This window comes from Bidens hawaiensis, unplaced genomic scaffold (genome assembly GCF_021521415.1).
Source record: "Bidens hawaiensis isolate Kalapana, Puna unplaced genomic scaffold, B.hawaiensis_p1.1 tig00044298_1, whole genome shotgun sequence".
In the NCBI taxonomy this organism is placed as follows: domain Eukaryota; kingdom Viridiplantae; phylum Streptophyta; class Magnoliopsida; order Asterales; family Asteraceae; genus Bidens; species Bidens hawaiensis.
In genome coordinates this window covers 139,405-156,840 of record NW_027497879.1, presented here as the reverse complement: position 1 = coordinate 156,840, position 17,436 = coordinate 139,405, and the positions used below count along the sequence as shown (strand labels likewise).

Below are 17,436 nucleotides of genomic sequence, written 5' to 3'. Positions count from 1 at the left end.
TGTGAATATAATGTATGTTACCTGCTTAACTAGAACTCACTCAGCATAGTTGACTTTTAGTATGCACGCAGGTAAATAGATTGAAGGGAGCTGGCTAGAGGATCACACATGGTAGGAACTGGAAGACTAGCATCTTGGGAAGAAAAATTATGAATTATATGTTATGTTTAAGACAAGTTGACTTATGTTAAGACAAGACTTGTGTTTTGGTAATATATTGGTTGATTTTTTAATTATTCCGTGAAAGTTTTAATTTACTATGATATTTAAAACTGTGTTTATGAGTAAATCCAACATCCAATGTAGGACATCGGGATCGGGGCCTTACAGAATTCATGATCTTCAGAGACTCAACATCAGCTTCACACTGTTGGCCTAAATTGTGTGATCGAGTTTGATAAAATGTTGCGCGACAATTTTGTAATTAGTACAAAGTATATTTTATGATGCTTTATGCAACATTTGTAAGTTAGGGGATCTTGATGTAAGTATTAGGCAATTATTGGCGGTTATAAAGTTAGTTATATAAATACCAGGTAGTTATATAACCGCCAGAGGTGGTTAATTAACCGCCATGATGATGCCTATAAATAGATGTTCGATGCAAGTGTCTTGTAACAACGTTGTTCATATAATAAGATCGTGTCTTGTTCGATCAATAAAGTTTGTGTTTCGGGCTATCCCTTGTTATTCTTCTTCTTTGTCATGTTCTTGATTGCTGATGAATCGTGATCTCCTGGGTCCTACATACACATTGATCAGCGTGGATTGGATATTAAAACCGAGCTGATTTACTCTATTGTTCCACATCCTTATGCAACAATGCAGACGTGATAGAGAGCAAATGTTGTTCCTGTGTGCGGATCTTTGATGTTACATATGGATTTAATAGTCAAGAAGATCTATAAGAGAGAAGTGGAAAAAAGCACAGGATAAATTTAATCATAATCTGATAGTGTTAGTATGGCATATATTGTCATACAGTTTGATCAACATAACTTTTATTTGATTATATATGTTTTTTAAAAGTTTATAAAAATACCCTAAATATTTTATGAAATTTACATCATATTATCATTTCATCTCAGGCCAATTAATGGTGGGAGAAAATAAAATAAGTTGCATGCTTTAATTTTCACCAGCTAGAACAACAACTACTACTACAGCTCTCAGATAACCGTAACAACTCTTCCAAATACTCCCCCACCTAAATCCTCCAAAACCACAACGTTTTCAACCTTAACCTCCTTCTCCTTCTTCTTCTTTTTCATCATCAAAGATTTCCTCTTCATGGTATGCTTCCTCTTCAACGCCAAAATCGGTGAACTCCCTTCCTCGTACTTGTAATCCATCTTCCTTAACGACTCATACGCCACCTCCGCCGAGTAATTAAACACTGCAGCTGACCCCGGAGAGCAAAAAGGCCGCTTGTCATACGCTAGAGCTGCTTCTTCCGCTGTGTCAAATGTTCCAAGCCATACCCGAAACCCCGTTACGTGTGGATCACGTATCTCGGCCCGCGTACTTTCCCAAGGCCGCTTTCGGACCCCTCTATATAACTACGCTCTTTATTTTTTATTCTCTGGCTCCGCACACAGCTTTTTGTTTAACTGTGTGGGAGCCGGATGACTCCGAAGAGAAGCATCTCTTCGGAGTCATCTTCGTTGAAGGGAAGGAGGTGGTCCATTTTGGATTTTGTGTTCTCAAAGAGTGATTTTAATTTTTGGTGTTATTTATATTTGTTTTTGTGGGTTTGAAATGTTTGATATTGATTAATTTGTTTGTTATTTTGAATATATAGGAAAGGCGGTGGTCGTGTGATGATGATGGAATTAATGCAAGAGGGCATGATGGTCAAACGACTTTGTCTGGACATGGCGGCTGGTCAACCGATCTCATTGATTTAGATTTCTCTCATATAAAAAAGTAAGAAAATATAACATTATTACATCTCATGACGTCATATAAAAAAGTTCAAACTAAAAGAATTTTATCAATCTGTATAATGTGATTTTATTATATGCATCACGACCATAAACAAATGGCCAACTAATATATAATTCATAATTTAGAAAGTCAAATTTCATTGGAGGTTAGCAATATATAATTAGGATTTGAGTTCCTACATGACTGATTAATAACACCTAAGAGATCCATATGGATACTCCATATATAGAGTTCATGTGTACCAAAAAACTACACCATTACAAAATTCCCAAATGCACCACAATGTGGTTTATATCACCATGCATGAGACCCTTTTCCGAGCCGCCCCTATGAACCACATGACGAATGAGTTTTTGGATTCTTTTAAGACAATGAAAATTGGCCACACTGATTCCACGATCTGTTTTGTTTTGTCCACGACCTAAGTCGAAAAAGAGTATCACGGACATAAATACGAGTATTTGTGTATGTATGAGTGAGGATACTCTTTTTTAATGGCGAAGTATTCGAGGTCAGTAGCATACCACTTCATAGCCCAAGTATACATGCATAATTGCATACCATGTACAAAGTTTTAGTGAAAGATGTTAGTAGAAGAATGAATTAATGATTAATAATGGGCCTAAGCCCATTTGAGGGTAAACTCTTCAAAAGAAAACAAAGACTTTTTCCTTGTTATAAAAAAAATGCATCTTGCATTTGAGCAAAGTCCATCCATGTATCTATCTTGCATTTTGAGCAAGGTTCATCATGTTGAATATGTAGAAGATATATATTATATTGTAGAAAACACGAACCAAGTTACTTAATAATATACAAATAGCTAAATCACAATTGGGAGCATGTTATATATATGCAGTTATTTTCAATTACATACACATGATCTCCAACATGCCAGAACCTCCATTTAACTTTCACCAACTAGAACTACTACTACTACAGCTCTCAGAGAACCCTAATAACTCTTCCAAGTAGTCACTACCCAAATCCTCCAAAACAACATTTTCAACCTTAACCTCCTTCTCTTTCATCTTCCTCATGAGTGATTTCCTCTTTATGGTGTTGAAGAGGTAGGTCCCAGCAGAGCCCAGTTGGACCCACAGGACTCACCTTGAAGAGAGACGTCTGCGCAGAAACCAACTGGATCCGCAGGACCCACCATGCTCAGAGACGTGACGTCCTTACGCGCAGTACGCAAGCTGTTCCCGCAGGAAATGCCTCCCAATGGTGAAGTACTACGCCTGTTCCCGCAGCTGCGGATACAAGCCATCAGGGAAGGCCACCCGCGCAGCAAGGCTACACGCACAAGGCACTTAGCTCTCAATAATTCAGTAGTCACCTGAAGGAATGAGCAAAGCCGGGAACAATCCCGCACAAAGGCGGGAGGGGGAATACTCCCGCCCAAATGAGCCAGTCCGTACGATACTGGAAGATCTTTTGTACTGTACCTGACGAGGTATGGGCAAAAGATCTGACCAGAGATACGACAGCCCATTGACAACAGTATGGCGAGCAGCATGCTCTTGTACTGTATGTCACTATTAGCCGCTACCTACTCACCAACTCCTGTCATACCACGTGCATAGCCTGCAGTTGGTGGAAAAGGAATAGTACACAGCAGGCCTGGTCACTGTCAGCCGCTGCCTACCCACCAACTACCAGCATGGCACGTGCGTAGGCCACAGTTGGTAGAACAGGAATACTATTCAACCGGCTATACCCTCTTGGAAACCTACCTTCGGCTATAAATACCCCAAATGGTATGATCATCTCATCTCATCTTGTATCTTACATCTTATACCTGATATCTGCTCTAGCAATCTCTTAATATACACTTATATTCAAGAGCAATCTAGTCTGATTCTCACGCCGGAGGTTGGTCACAAGGAGGTACCCCCCCCCTTCTCAGTGACGAGCTCACGGTGTCTGTTTTGCAGGTTATCAGAAGAACCATCTTTGCCGGGTCTAACCCCTCGTAGGAAACATCTATTTAACCCCCAGATTATTCGTAATCTGCCCGGGGTCGATTAGTGTTTCTTCATTGGCGCCATCCGTGCATAAAAGCTAGAACTTCATTTCTTTTCAGTTTTTTCAAACTTCTGGAAAGATGGTTAAAGAAACTCCGGTAACCACAACCCCAGCTACTGGGGGGAATACCGGCGACTACACAGTTTTTACGAACACTACCCCGGTTACCCAAGCCGGGGCAAGTGTAGTAAATTTGACGAACACTACCCCAGTTACCCAAGCTGGGGCAAGTGCAGTAAATAATCGCTCACTGGGATTCACCGATACCCAGTTAGAGAGACAACGAACGAGGCTCCCCAGCCAAACACTCGATGAAGTTAAAGCGTGGGCGGAAGCACGTCAAAAAGAATTCCAAGCTGAGTTGGATGAACGATTACGTTTACTCCAACAGGCTGATGAATTCGTAGAGTACTTTGACGATGATTCAGAGGAATCCGATAGTGACGCAAACCCTCGTCATAGGGCGAAAGGGAAGCGTAAGGAAACGGACTCCCAACCGAGAAGGCATTTTGGAGAAACCTTCAAACCAAAAAACGCGGGTGGAAACCCACGTGACTTCTCCAAAACATTTACACCAACTGCTGCAAAGGCGGGAACGTCCAAATTTGCAAGGGACATTGCGAAAGCAATCGTCCCGAAAAGTGCCAAACAGATGTCCAACATCGGTACTTACGATGGTATATCTGATCCAGACGATCATTTGAACAGGTTCATAGCGGGGGCAACCGTCAGTAGTTGGACGGAACCTACGTGGTGTTACATGTTCCAAATGACGCTTGTTGGGGCAGCTAGAGCGTGGTTCGATCGTCTATCGGTTCACCACATCTACGATTGGGAAGACTTCCAGCAGAAATTTAGCCAACACTTCAGCCAACAAATAAAGTATACCGAAGAGCAATGGACAATCCTCAAATGCATTCGAGAGGAAGATGAATCTTTGCCAGACTTCATCACTCGCTTCAACTCAAAGAAGCTAAGTCTGGGTAATATTAGCGAAGATCTTGTTCGCGCTGCTTTCATCCAGGGCGCGAACGACCCAGAGCTCATCCGCACCTTAACGGGTAAAGATGGCATGCCATCCACATGGGATGCCATCATGACAGCAGCTAAACGCTTTGTGGAAACGGAGAAGCAACTGGGTAGAGATCTCCCCCAGAGCACAAACCTCTACACCCAGAAAACAAGAGAAGACAGCGTCCTTACCGCCCGACTAAACAAAAAGCGGAAGCTAGGCATTTGGCAGTCAAGGGTAAACTTTGACACCTTATCCGGCTTGCAACATCGGTTAGGCGGAAGGGATAACGTACAGTCGAACCAGAACTCCAGATGGACGCCACTCCCCAAAAGCGTCACCGAGATATTCGCCACTGAGGAGCTCCCATGGCCAAAGGCTCCAATAATTCGACATCGTCACAATGCTGATCGGAGCAATACTGTGACTTTCACAGGACAAAAGGCCACAACACTGAAGAATGCACAGACGTAAAGGACATCGTCGAAGCATTTGTCAGAGATGGGACGCTCACACACCTCGTGGCGTAACGAACGCTGAGCAGGCTGATGCGTGTAGAACCCCAGCTGGGGAAAACACGAATAAAATTGCAGCTTCAATGCCGGAGACTACATACTGCGTAAACAACGAGATCCCGAACCAGGTGCATATCGGCTCGATGGCACTCCCATCACAACAACATGGAAGGGAGCTTAATTACAAAGTTTGCATGTAGATCAATTCCAAATTTGTAAAGAAAAGGCCCAGAGCCACTTCTAATGGAAATAATTCTCCTTAGAACATCGACGCTGATGATTTTACATTTATACTTATGAACTTTCCACACGGATATGCCGGCCTTCACCGCATACATAAGTGTGAAAGTCGTTGCGTGGGGAAGGCGGCAAAACCCGCATAAAACCAAAAAACGGCAAACCTTCACGCAGGTCAGTTAAAGGTAAAGTTCAGTCATCCCACTAAATGAAAGTGCCGGTCTATCCGCACGAATCATGATAGAGGAAACTGAACACTAACCTATTAACAACCGCGCGTCGAACGGTTAATTTATTCAACACTAATATGCCGGTTTTCACCGCATAATTACGTGGAAAGTCGTTGCGTGGGGAAGGCGGCAAAACCCGCATAAACCCAAAAAATGACAAACCTTCACGCAGGTCAGTCATAGGTAAAGTTCAGTCATCCCACTAAATGAAAGTGCCGGTCCTAACCGCACGAATCATGATAGAGGAAACTGAACACTAACCTATTAACAACCGCGCGTCGAACGGTTAATTTACTCAACACTGATATGCCGGTTCTCACCGCATAATTACGTGGAAATTCGTTGCGTGGGGAAGGCGGCAAAACCCGCATAAACCCAAAAAACGGCAAACCTTCACGCAGGTCAGTCATAGGTAAACTTTGGTCATCCAACTAAATGAAAGTGCCGGTCCTAACCGCACAAATCATGAGAGGAAACCGAACCTATTGACAACCGCGCGTCGAACGGTTAACTTATTCAAAATACTTTTGAAAATTTCTAACAGAAGGATGAGGAAAACCTCCACGCAGGTTAGATGTAGGTAAAGTTTAGCCATCCTACTAAGTGCAAGTGACGGTCCTACCCGCACAATCACGAAAGAGGAAGCAAAACTTCAACCTATTATCTACCACGTTCAAAGGTTAACTTATTCTAAACACTTAAAAAATTTCTAAAAAGATGAGGAAAACCTCCACGCAGGTCAGATGTAGGTAAATTTTAGCCATCCTACTAAGTGCAAGTGACGGTCCTACCCGCACAATCATGAAGGAAGAAGCATAACTTTAACCTATTATCTACCACGTTCAAAGGTTAACTTATTCTAAACACTTAGAAAATTTCTAAAAAGATGAGGAAAACCTCCACGCAGGTCAGATATAGGTGAAGTTTAGCCATCCTACTAAGTGCAAGTGACGGTCCTACCCGCACAATCACGAAGGAGGAAGCAAAACTTCAACCTATTATCTACCACGTTCAAAGGTTAACTTATTCTAAACACTTGGAAAATTGCTAATTTACACTAAAGTATGCATGAGCAAGTCATCCAGTGAAAGTAGCGGTCTTACCCGCACAAAGATTTATATTTCATAATATTCATTACAAGAATGGCCGGGTAACTACCCGCCTACAAGAATATAAATCTATACAAGCTAAACCTATCCTAACAGTGGGAAGGGATTTTCAGGATCAAGCTTCAGGACCACTTCCACTTGGACCAGCACCATCAGTAGAGCGTGGCGGTTCAAGGAAAGCTTTAAGGATAGCTAGCCCATCATCAGCAGCAGCAACTTCGTTCACCTTCTCCACCACCGGATGCGGAAGGCGGCATACTGATTCACTGCTTGGTCATAAACAGCTTCAGTATCCACATCATACAAAGGGAAGTTGGAAGGCGGGATGCCTTTCTCAACGAACCCTAGACCAAGCAGGAAGCCGGCCTTTTCCCCATCCTCATGAGAAGCGTTGAGGGCTGCGCTCATGGCATCGTCGTATGATGTGTCCGTGAAGACTCGATGCACAACCTACAAAAAAAATATACAAGTATCAAAACCTTTTCTATTTACAAAGAAAAACGTGAAGACATTATGAAGCTAAGCTTATCTGAGACAACGCTTCTCGAAGAAGCCATTCCTTGGTAACCAGAGCTTCCTGGAGGGCAGCTTGAGCTTGGTTACGGGCGCGTTCGGCTTCACTTTTGTTAAGGTTGGCAAGCAACACTTCTTTAGCCGCAGCCTCTTCAACGCCCTTTAGCTTCCGCTTAGTATGGTCAAGCACCCCCCTCTGGTCCAAGATCTCTTGGAGCTTCTTGGCGTCTTCCATCGCCAAGGCATCATGAGCCTGTTGGAGCGCCTCTAGTTTGGCTTTAAGTTCCTCTTTCTCGAGACGTAGAGGCTCAGCAACAGCTTCAGCCTTGGTGGCCCTCTCAGTTGCGTTCTGTGCAGTTTCCTTAGCCAGCCGAAGCTGTTCGTTAACAGCTTGGGCAGCCTTGGAACGGGCCTCGAGACGAGCCTGAACTTCAACCTCGAGGGCCTTGAAGGCTTTCTCCTTTTCCGCAGCCACTGCAGTAAGCCTCTTGTTCTCCTCCCGGACAGCCCGCGCCTGAGCTATTTCTTGGATGCGAGCTGCTTTTAACTTGTCGTTTTCATGACAAAGCAGCTCGACGCGCGGCTGCATCCGGGCCAGGAGAATCCGCAGCTCATTGGTTAGCCTACCCTCATGGTAGCTAGCCATTGCTTCCCCCAACACACCACTGGGAGCTGCGTGACGAGCCCACTCCACGCACTCCACAGGCGTGCGAAGGGTTGTTCCTCGGCGGATGTTCCAGCGTGGAACATACACTTCATTGGAATCCGACACTGCAAAAAACAAAAAGCAGTTAGGAAAAGATGATATATAAAAAAAAAAGAAAAAGGCCAAAAGAACCCTACGCACCTGTAGGGTCGACAACAGGCCGATAGCCGCCAAACCCATCACCTGAACCCAAGGGAAATCCATCCAAGAGGTCAGGCAGATGGGAAGGAGGCAGAAGTTGGCGAGAAGCCCCAAGCATACCTGAAGGATCGGCTGTAGCTGCCGACGTCGGAGGCATGGAGGCCGCCGCGGTAGAAACCAACGGAGGTGAACTCACCGGAGGTGAACTCACAACCGTGGTCACCGCTGCGGAAGTACCCGCAGAAATAGTCACCGCCGGCTCAGTGAAAGATTCAGTAAATATGGCACTGACAGCCGGCGGAGATGTCATCACAGTTGGAACAGTTGGCTCAACTGGGTGAGCAACTGAACCAACTGAAGCAGGCGCAGCCGCCTGGGTCATCGCCTCAGGTAGGTTGACCAAACCTACCGTCATGGGTCCGGAGGTGCTCCTCCCCGCTCCACCCTGGAATGCGATAGCATCCACGCCTGCACAAAGAAGATATAAGTATAATGATGGAAAGCTATGAAGTTAAAAGTAAAGGAAGTTTGTACTTACGGGTTTTCTTGAGCCTAAAAGTGCGAACAGGCGGGGACGAACCCGATGGAGCCGGCCTCTTTACGCCGCTCACCGTCGTCATCCTGGGCTCTCCGGAGGTGACAGTCGTCGCAGCCTCCGGAGCAGTGGTCTTATCACCACCAGGGTTCCCCGCCACCTCCTCGCTCTCGGTCTCTGAATCAGACTGAGGCACCGGATCGGCAGTGGAGACCACCTTCGCCTTCCCCTTCCCGCCGGCAGCCTTCTTTTTCCGCACCAACGGAGGACCATCTGCGGATTCCTCATCAGAACACAAGATTAGAGGAATTCCAGCAGAGGTTTCAGCATTGAGGGGTCGAGGGTTGAATAACGCCTTACCTGGCCGCCTGGCGCTCAGGATCTCGTGGCCTGGCGGGTAGACCTCCACGAACCGATCCGCTGTCCGTTCAAGGATGGGCAACTCGTTCTCATTTAGAGCACGAGTACCCATCCGAGCGGGACTATCAGCCTCCCGCGGATGCAGGAGCGACTGCAAGTCGTTCCCCTCTGAAATAAAAGAAAAACAGTTAGAAGACAAACCTATATAAACAAAGAAGACAGAGCATACCGTAAGGGACAGAGTTCAAACCGTATTCAAGGACGATCGGGATCTTTTGCGCCTCCGCATCCTTCCACACCCGGCTCATCCCGAGCATCACCGTCCCGGACTCCGCAAAGCGGTAAACCGGAGATTGGACTCGGGAAATCTTTGAGAACCATTCCGCCTCCTGGTAGTTGGAGGCGTGAAGGCTGTGGAGTGCTTGCCCATTCTTAAACTTCATGGCAAGGGGGATGGCGCAAGCGGAGATATAAAAGAACTCCCGCTTCCATGAACGAAGACTGAGCTCGGTTGCGCAAATCTTCAAACCCTTGATCCGGGTTATCAGAGTATACCACCCCTGGATGCACCTCCAAGAGTAGAAGGTCATCAGGCGGTCGACGAAGGGCTCAACGCCCAGAATCCGGCACACCCACTCGAAGTGGCGAATCTTTGCGATCGCCATCGGGTGTACCTCGGTCAGGTGTACACCGTGCCTCTCCAGAACACGGTACACAAACTTCGTCAAGGGGAACCTAAGATTCCCATAGACAAAGAATGCGGCATATACCCCGATCTTGCCTCTGGGGGCATCATACACCATCTGATGAGGTTCAGGAAACTCAGGCTCGAAAGACTCGAGCATGAACTTCCTGACGATGTACTGATATAGATCGACAGGCAGAGCATACTGGCACTAGCCAGCAGTACTCTTGTCATCCTTGTCGGACGTGGATGACGGGTTCTCGGCGTACACCCCAGCCTCCTGGGCTGTAGCCTCAAGATCGTGAGCAGAAGACATCTTGCAGGTATGAAAGAAGATAACGATTTCAAGAGAATGCTCGACTGAAAATGTGAGTATTCGCCGGAAATCGTTTTGAAGATGAAGAGAAAAGTGAAAGTGTGGATTACAAAGGACCCTCTCCCCCTTTATATACTAATCACAATCAATGCGATGAATTTAATGCGGAAGAGAGAGAAATCGCATGTGCAATGAAACTATGACACGTGGCAAAAAGCAAGCTGGCAACAGCTGTTGAAAGGACGCGTGCCATTAATTTCGCGGCCACGCGCCCGAAAAATCGCGCCCACGCGCCTGAAAAAGCGTCTGGAATGACCATGTACTGTCACGTCACCATAACTTCCTGCACGTCCTGACACAGTCAGAATAAACCGTCGGACGACGTTTCAACAGTTTGGACTGTTCTTATCCTTTCACCAACTCTTCGAATTTCAAAAATTCAAAAAGATTCAAAAGTAAGCGGGAAAATACCCCTTACCTTGGCAACCAAGTAACTGTAAGACAGGTGCGAGTACAGTGTTAAGGCAAAACCCTTCACATACTTAGCACCTGCAGGGAATTGAAGCCTAGAATACCTCGGCGACCAAGTAACTATAAGACGGGTGCGGGTACAGTGTCAAGGCAAAACCCTTCACATACTTAGCACCCGCAGGGAATTGACACCAGGAATACCTTGGAAGTAAAGTAACCGTAAGACGAGTGCGGGTACAGTGTCAAGGCAAAACCCTTCACATACCTAGCGCTCCGCAGGGAATTGAAACCAAGAAGGATCTTCTGGGCAATGCTTGCGGAAACGGGAATAACATCCCCGCATAGCGGGAACGTCGAGAACTACATTGTTTGAAGATCCAAGATGGAATTGGTGGTTTTAACATAATTGATCACTATGTTCAAAACTACCAAAACCTCATGGAGAATCCACACAAGTGGGACTCAACGCTCCTGACTTGCGAGGAGGTTACAGACCTACCCGCATCATACCCAAAGATCAAGCAGGAAAGTCGGGAATTTCTGCAAGTGACATAAGGACTTCCGCGGGAAGAATCCCCATGGAAAACCTTAAAACTAAACCCTTTTCAAAAACCCTTTGCTTAAGTCCAAAAGTTCACCTCACTTATTAAACACTCATGAGAAGAACATTGGACTGGGGGGACTTGAAGAGGTAGGTCCCAGCAGAGCCCAGTTGGACCCACAGGACTCACCTTGAAGAGAGACGTCTGCGCAGAAACCAACTGGATCCGCAGGACCCACCATGCTCAGAGACGTGACGTCCTTACGTGCAGTACGCAAGCTGTTCCCGCAGGAAATGCCTCCCAATGGTGAAGTACTCCGCCTGTTCCCGCAGCTGCGGATACAAGCCATCAGGGAAGGCCACCCGCGCAGCAAGGCTACACGCACAAGGCACTTAGCTCTCAATAATTCAGTAGTCACCTGAAGGAATGAGCAAAGCCGGGAACAATCCCGCACAAAGGCGGGAGGGGGAATACTCCCGCCCAAATGAGCCAGTCCGTACGATACTGGAAGATCTTTTGTACTGTACCTGACGAGTTATGGGCAAAAGATCTGACCAGAGATACGACAGCCCATTGAAACAGTATGGCGAGCAGCATGCTCTTGTACTGTATGTCACTATTAGCCGCTACCTACTCACCAACTCATGTCATACCACGTGCATAGCCTGCAGTTGGTGGAAAAGGAATAGTACACAGCAGGCCTGGTCACTGTCAGCCGCTGCCTACCCACCAACTACCAGCATGGCACGTGCGTAGGCCACAGTTGGTAGAACAGGAATACTATTCAACCGGCTATACCCTCTTGGAAACCTACCTTCGGCTATAAATACCCCAAATGGTATGATCATCTCATCTCATCTTGTATCTTACATCTTATACCTGATATCTGCTCTAGCAATCTCTTAATATACACTTATATTCAAGAGCAATCTAGTCTGATTCTCACGCCGGAGGGTGGTCACAAGGAGGTACCCCCCTCCCTTCTCAGTGACGAGCTCACGGTGTCTGTTTTGCAGGTTATCAGAAAAACCATCTTTGCCGGGTCTAACCCCTCGTGGGAAACATCTATTTAACCCCCAGATTATCCGTAATCTGCCCGGGGTCGATTAGTGTTTCTTCAGGTGTGTCTCTTCTTCAGTGCCAAAACAGGAGAACTCCCTTGTTCATACTTGTAATCCATCTCCCTTAAAGATTCATACGCCGCCTCTGCCGAGAAGTTAAGGACCGCGGCTGATCCCCGAAGAGCATATGCTGCCTGGTCGTACGCTAAAGCCGCCTCCTCGGCCGTGTCAAACGTTCCAAGCCATACCCTAATCCCATTTCGAGTGGAGTCGCGTATCTCGGCCGCATACTTTCCCCATGGTCGCCTTCTCACTCCTCTATAACTACACTCTTTATTCTCAGGCTCTGCACACGCTTCTTGTTTAATGTCGTGTGAGCCGGAGATGACTCCGAAGAGAAGCATCTCTTCGGAGTCGTTTTCATTGAAAGGGAGGAAGTGGTGGTTGGTGTGTAAGTCATCATTACATAATAAATCAAATGAGTACTTTAATGATGAGGTTTCTTATGAGGGGTGGTAGAAAAAGGATGGATCCATGTTGGATTTTTAGGATGGAAGAATTATATATTCTTATTTTTTTGTTACCAAATTTAAAATTATTATTCTAGTATACACTTTTGGAATTTTAAAGAGGTGTCTTATTGTCTTTATATATACGGGTGGTGCATGAACGGGTTGCTATTGGTGTTAATGAAGTAGGGACATGAAAACGGTTTTTTTTGTCTGGACATGGCGGCTGGTCATAACTCATAAGACTAATAATGTTGACGTTACTATTTATCTTCAACGAGCATCTTGTGAAGAATATTTCAACAGTAAACAGTTAAAAATAACTATAAAAAAAAACTTGTACCAAATGATATCTAATGAGGTAATATGTGTTTCTCTCTTTTAACTTTGAAGGTTGAGGGTTTATATCATGCGATAGGATAGGCAGATGAGGTAAATTTAAGAGTATGGTATTAGTTGTTCTGAAGGATAACTATAAAACACGGTATATTATTACGTGTTTTCTTGAACGATAAGTTTTTATCGATCATTTGTGAGGCTTGAACCCAAGAACACCCAACCTTGGTGTTTTAAAAACTGTGTCTTTGTCACTAAGCTAGCAACCGCATTTGTCGGTACATTATGATGTACTTAATTATATCTATATAGATGCATTGAAAAATTATATTAGAGGCTAGCTAGATCATATATTTTGATTATGGTAATGATATAACGCTAAACCATATCTCTATTAGTTTATACGATAGTAGACCTATATATATTGAAACAACGCGGGCAACCACCCTCCATACAAGTTAAGTCTAATCAAACTCATAAAATTTTGGTTAAACTATTGAATTAATCCTCCTATGAAAATAAATCATGGTTCCGTCACCGTTTAATGTAGTGAAAAAAAAGAGTACTTGGATACGGGTCGATGATCAAGCTCTAATTGTGTTGAGGGTGAGACACGTGGGCCTATCATATCACGTTTTAAGTATGTGTGTGTGGCTATGTTATATATATGTACACGTGGGCCTATCATATCACGTTTTAAGTATGTGTGTGTGGCTATGTTATATATATGTAGATGTAGATATAATATAATGTTAAATGTGTGAGTGTTTGTGTTTCACTTTCAGGTACTGTGGAGTGAGATGAGTAAAGATGCCAAATAGGCCAACTTGGTTGTTGGCAGGTTTTGTGATTGGGATTGACGGATTCATAATGCTGACTTTCAAACTTTGATTTCTTGACTTTGAAACATTGACCATGCAATAGCGGTTGCAGTTTATTAAATAGCACGTCATGTGGAGCCAGATTTGATCTAAGGTAACCCCACTAGTTTCGGATTTATTTTTTCTTCTTTATAATACTTGATCTATTAATTAAAATAAACTAATTTTGTATATATTTAAATTGATTTATGATTTATGTATTAAAATATATATGGTTTGTTTATTAATTAAAAGATAGATATGTGTATACATAGATAGATTGACCCACGCATAATCTATTTCATAAAATCATCTAATCGATTAATTTATATATTGCAAGATTCAAACCCTTGCCATTTCGATAAGAAATAGTGAAATACTCCTTACCATTCGAATGTCTCTTTAAGGACAATTATAAAAACTAGCTTTTATATAACATACGTTCTAAGCAAACTTTTAGTAATAAAACGAGGTTTGATTGTGCAGTTGTGCTGAGCATTAGACACCAGCATCACAAATTCGCAGTAGATATACGTCATTCGTAAAAGTTTGTCTTTATGTTAATTGCATTATAATAATGGTTAGGTAAAAGAGAATGTAGAGAAGATAATATGATAGTGATATATGTGTCTAAAATTTTTTGGATATATATACTAGTCTTGGATTTTTTTAAAAATGGCTAAAGTACCTTTGATATATCTAAATGCTTGACTAAAAGAAAATGAGACCATGTTCGATTTCATTGTTAGTTACTCTTTTATGTGGTTTATTAATAGAAATTAGTAAGGCCAATTTACCTTAATTGAGGCTTGGGTGCTCTGGTTGCTAAACCCATTCATAACATTATAATCGAGTTTTTTTTTTCTTCTGTTTAGTTTCTTGTTAGTTGTAAGTGTTATAGTAATTATGCTGTTTAAGTATAGCATTTTGCTCAAACTTCCAATGAGAAAGAGGCATATTTTAAAATTTCTTTTTTAAAAATAACATATAAAATAATGTAGAGCTTTGTTTCCTCTGCAAATCAAACAATAATGCAACAATTATTAAATCGTTGAATCTTTTAATCTGGTGGCCAATTTCTCTTAGTATTTCTTTATCAAAGTTTCACCACTAAAAGGGCTCCATATGGCCCCCCAACTTGCACATCTCATTATCAAACCAAACGTTGATTTATTGATACAATCATGTGTCTCTTTCAAACGTGGTGCATGAACCTGTATATACTGCTATATACAGTAATGGATCCAGATTAAAATCTTAACGGTAACATTAAAAATATATATTATTTTACCGTATTTTATACAATAATCGAATTTTTTTACTGTATTTTCATATAATATTTTGTTTCTTTTTTTGAACTGTGTTACACTGACATCATTTTCTTAAAATTTTCGTTTAAAAAGATTACTAATAAGACTAACGTCATCTCTACCAAGTTTCCTAATTTTAGAAAGGGCAAAATTTAAACCATAAACCCAAAACCAATTTCAATTTACACATAAGCCCTAGGCCCCTAATCAACTACAAATTCTAATTTACATTATCTAAATATTCAACAAACCAAAATCAATTTCTCAATTGCTACCAATGGGGTGGTGGTCCATTGGCAAGGACACATTATTCAATTGCTATCAATGGGGTTTAGGAAGGGGGTCTTGGGTTCAAGTCCCATAGATAACAAAAATAAAAAGTTCACTGTTCAAAAAAAAAATCTGTCAATTGCCTACAAACAATCCCAAATTAACAATTTATATAAGCAAATAAATGATTAAAATTTTAAATAGAAGTAAATAATACATAAATTGAACAAGTAGAATTCAAACCGTGGAATAAGAACGGAAGGAGCACTGATTGTCGGCTGCTTGGCTGCAGCATGGAGGTACAGTGACCAGAGGAGGACAACATGGGATTGGGCAGCGTAGGGTGGAAGCAACGGCTGAATGAAACTTGGTTTTGTTGAATGTTGGTGTCCACCTAAACCAAGTGTCCAAGCATTAGGGAATAACAAACAATTGGTTTCGCCTTTTAATTTGGTTGGCCTTTACATAAACAGGGGTAACGTTGTATTTTTCAAGGGTTAGCGATATATGAAAACCGACCAAAACATGCAAAAGTTTACTACCGACGAAAAATTGAGGGGAAGCGATTCTAAACTAAGTCCGTCCCTGACTATAACTTCAAACCTCACTTATGTTTTATTGCGTAGAATAAACTATAATTTATATAAGTATAATAAAGAGAATTATAAAGAAATTCTGATTAAAGCATATCATCTTTACTATAATAAAGATAATTACAATAACACCTAACTAAAATATTCTCCTTTTAACATGCTTTTTTTTTTAATTTTCCAAATCTAACAAAACCACAAGTTATTAAATAAAAATTTTGTTCTTGATATGTTTATTGTTTTTTAACCATGGGCAATGATTTTGACGCACCAAAGAGAGTAACGTTGCATCAATATAAAAACATCAATGACGAAGATTGGACAAAAACGCAAGAAGGGAGTGTCCAGCCTCCGGGCCGTAAGGAGGCTTCGTATTTAACACTCAATGAGGAAATTCGTGAAAATTTAGTTACTAATAAATAAAATTTATAAGTGAAAGCTAGTGTTAAACTTTATATACTTTAGCAATTAATTTCAGTATTTGAATTTATTTTGGCTGATTATATTTGTATACTAGTTTGAGGTCCGTGTATTACAAAGGTAGTTGATGAAAATTTTGGATTCTAGTCATTAAATAAAATACAGTCAATAAAATGATCATATATTGTTAATACGATTATAATTTACATTAAAATTAAAGAAATTACATAACTAAAATTACACAAATATGTTAAAAATAATTAAACATTCCTTGTACACAATATTTGTGATTGTATCGGTCGGCATACATTATTTATCACAAACCAAAATCTTTGGTCCATGTCTGTTTGTAACTCTTGATAATGTAACATATAGGCTTGCTTATAACTCTTTCGTGTGACAAGTAAGGTTTTTCAAATACATACCAACCCCATATAAATGATAATGTATCCATGCAACTAATAAAAAAATGTTCATACAAATAAAGTATCATACCTTTTAATCAATTAATATGATGTCATTTGAGATCATCTGTTCATGTTTATACAAAAACCATGATTACCCCAAAAGCCAGATTACCTGAACTTTGATGATATAATCATCCTTAGAATCTTTAGAATTTGAAATTGATTGATCATGATAATTTTTTTTCATTAATAGTCTGTGCATGACAAATTTTTAATTGATTTTATATTTTACAATTAGCAATCGTATAATCAAGCAACATATAAAA

The 17,436-nt window shown here is 42.1% G+C and overlaps 2 pseudogenes; both read right to left on the bottom strand.

Moving 5' to 3' along the window:
• Window positions 1–1,089: 1,089 nt before the first annotated feature.
• On the bottom strand, window positions 1,090–1,687 carry LOC143594910 (ethylene-responsive transcription factor 1B pseudogene; annotated as a pseudogene).
• A 10,777-nt stretch (window positions 1,688–12,464) lies between these two features.
• Window positions 12,465–12,944, bottom strand: LOC143594916 (ethylene-responsive transcription factor 1B pseudogene; annotated as a pseudogene).
• Between the last annotated feature and the right edge of the window lie 4,492 nt (window positions 12,945–17,436).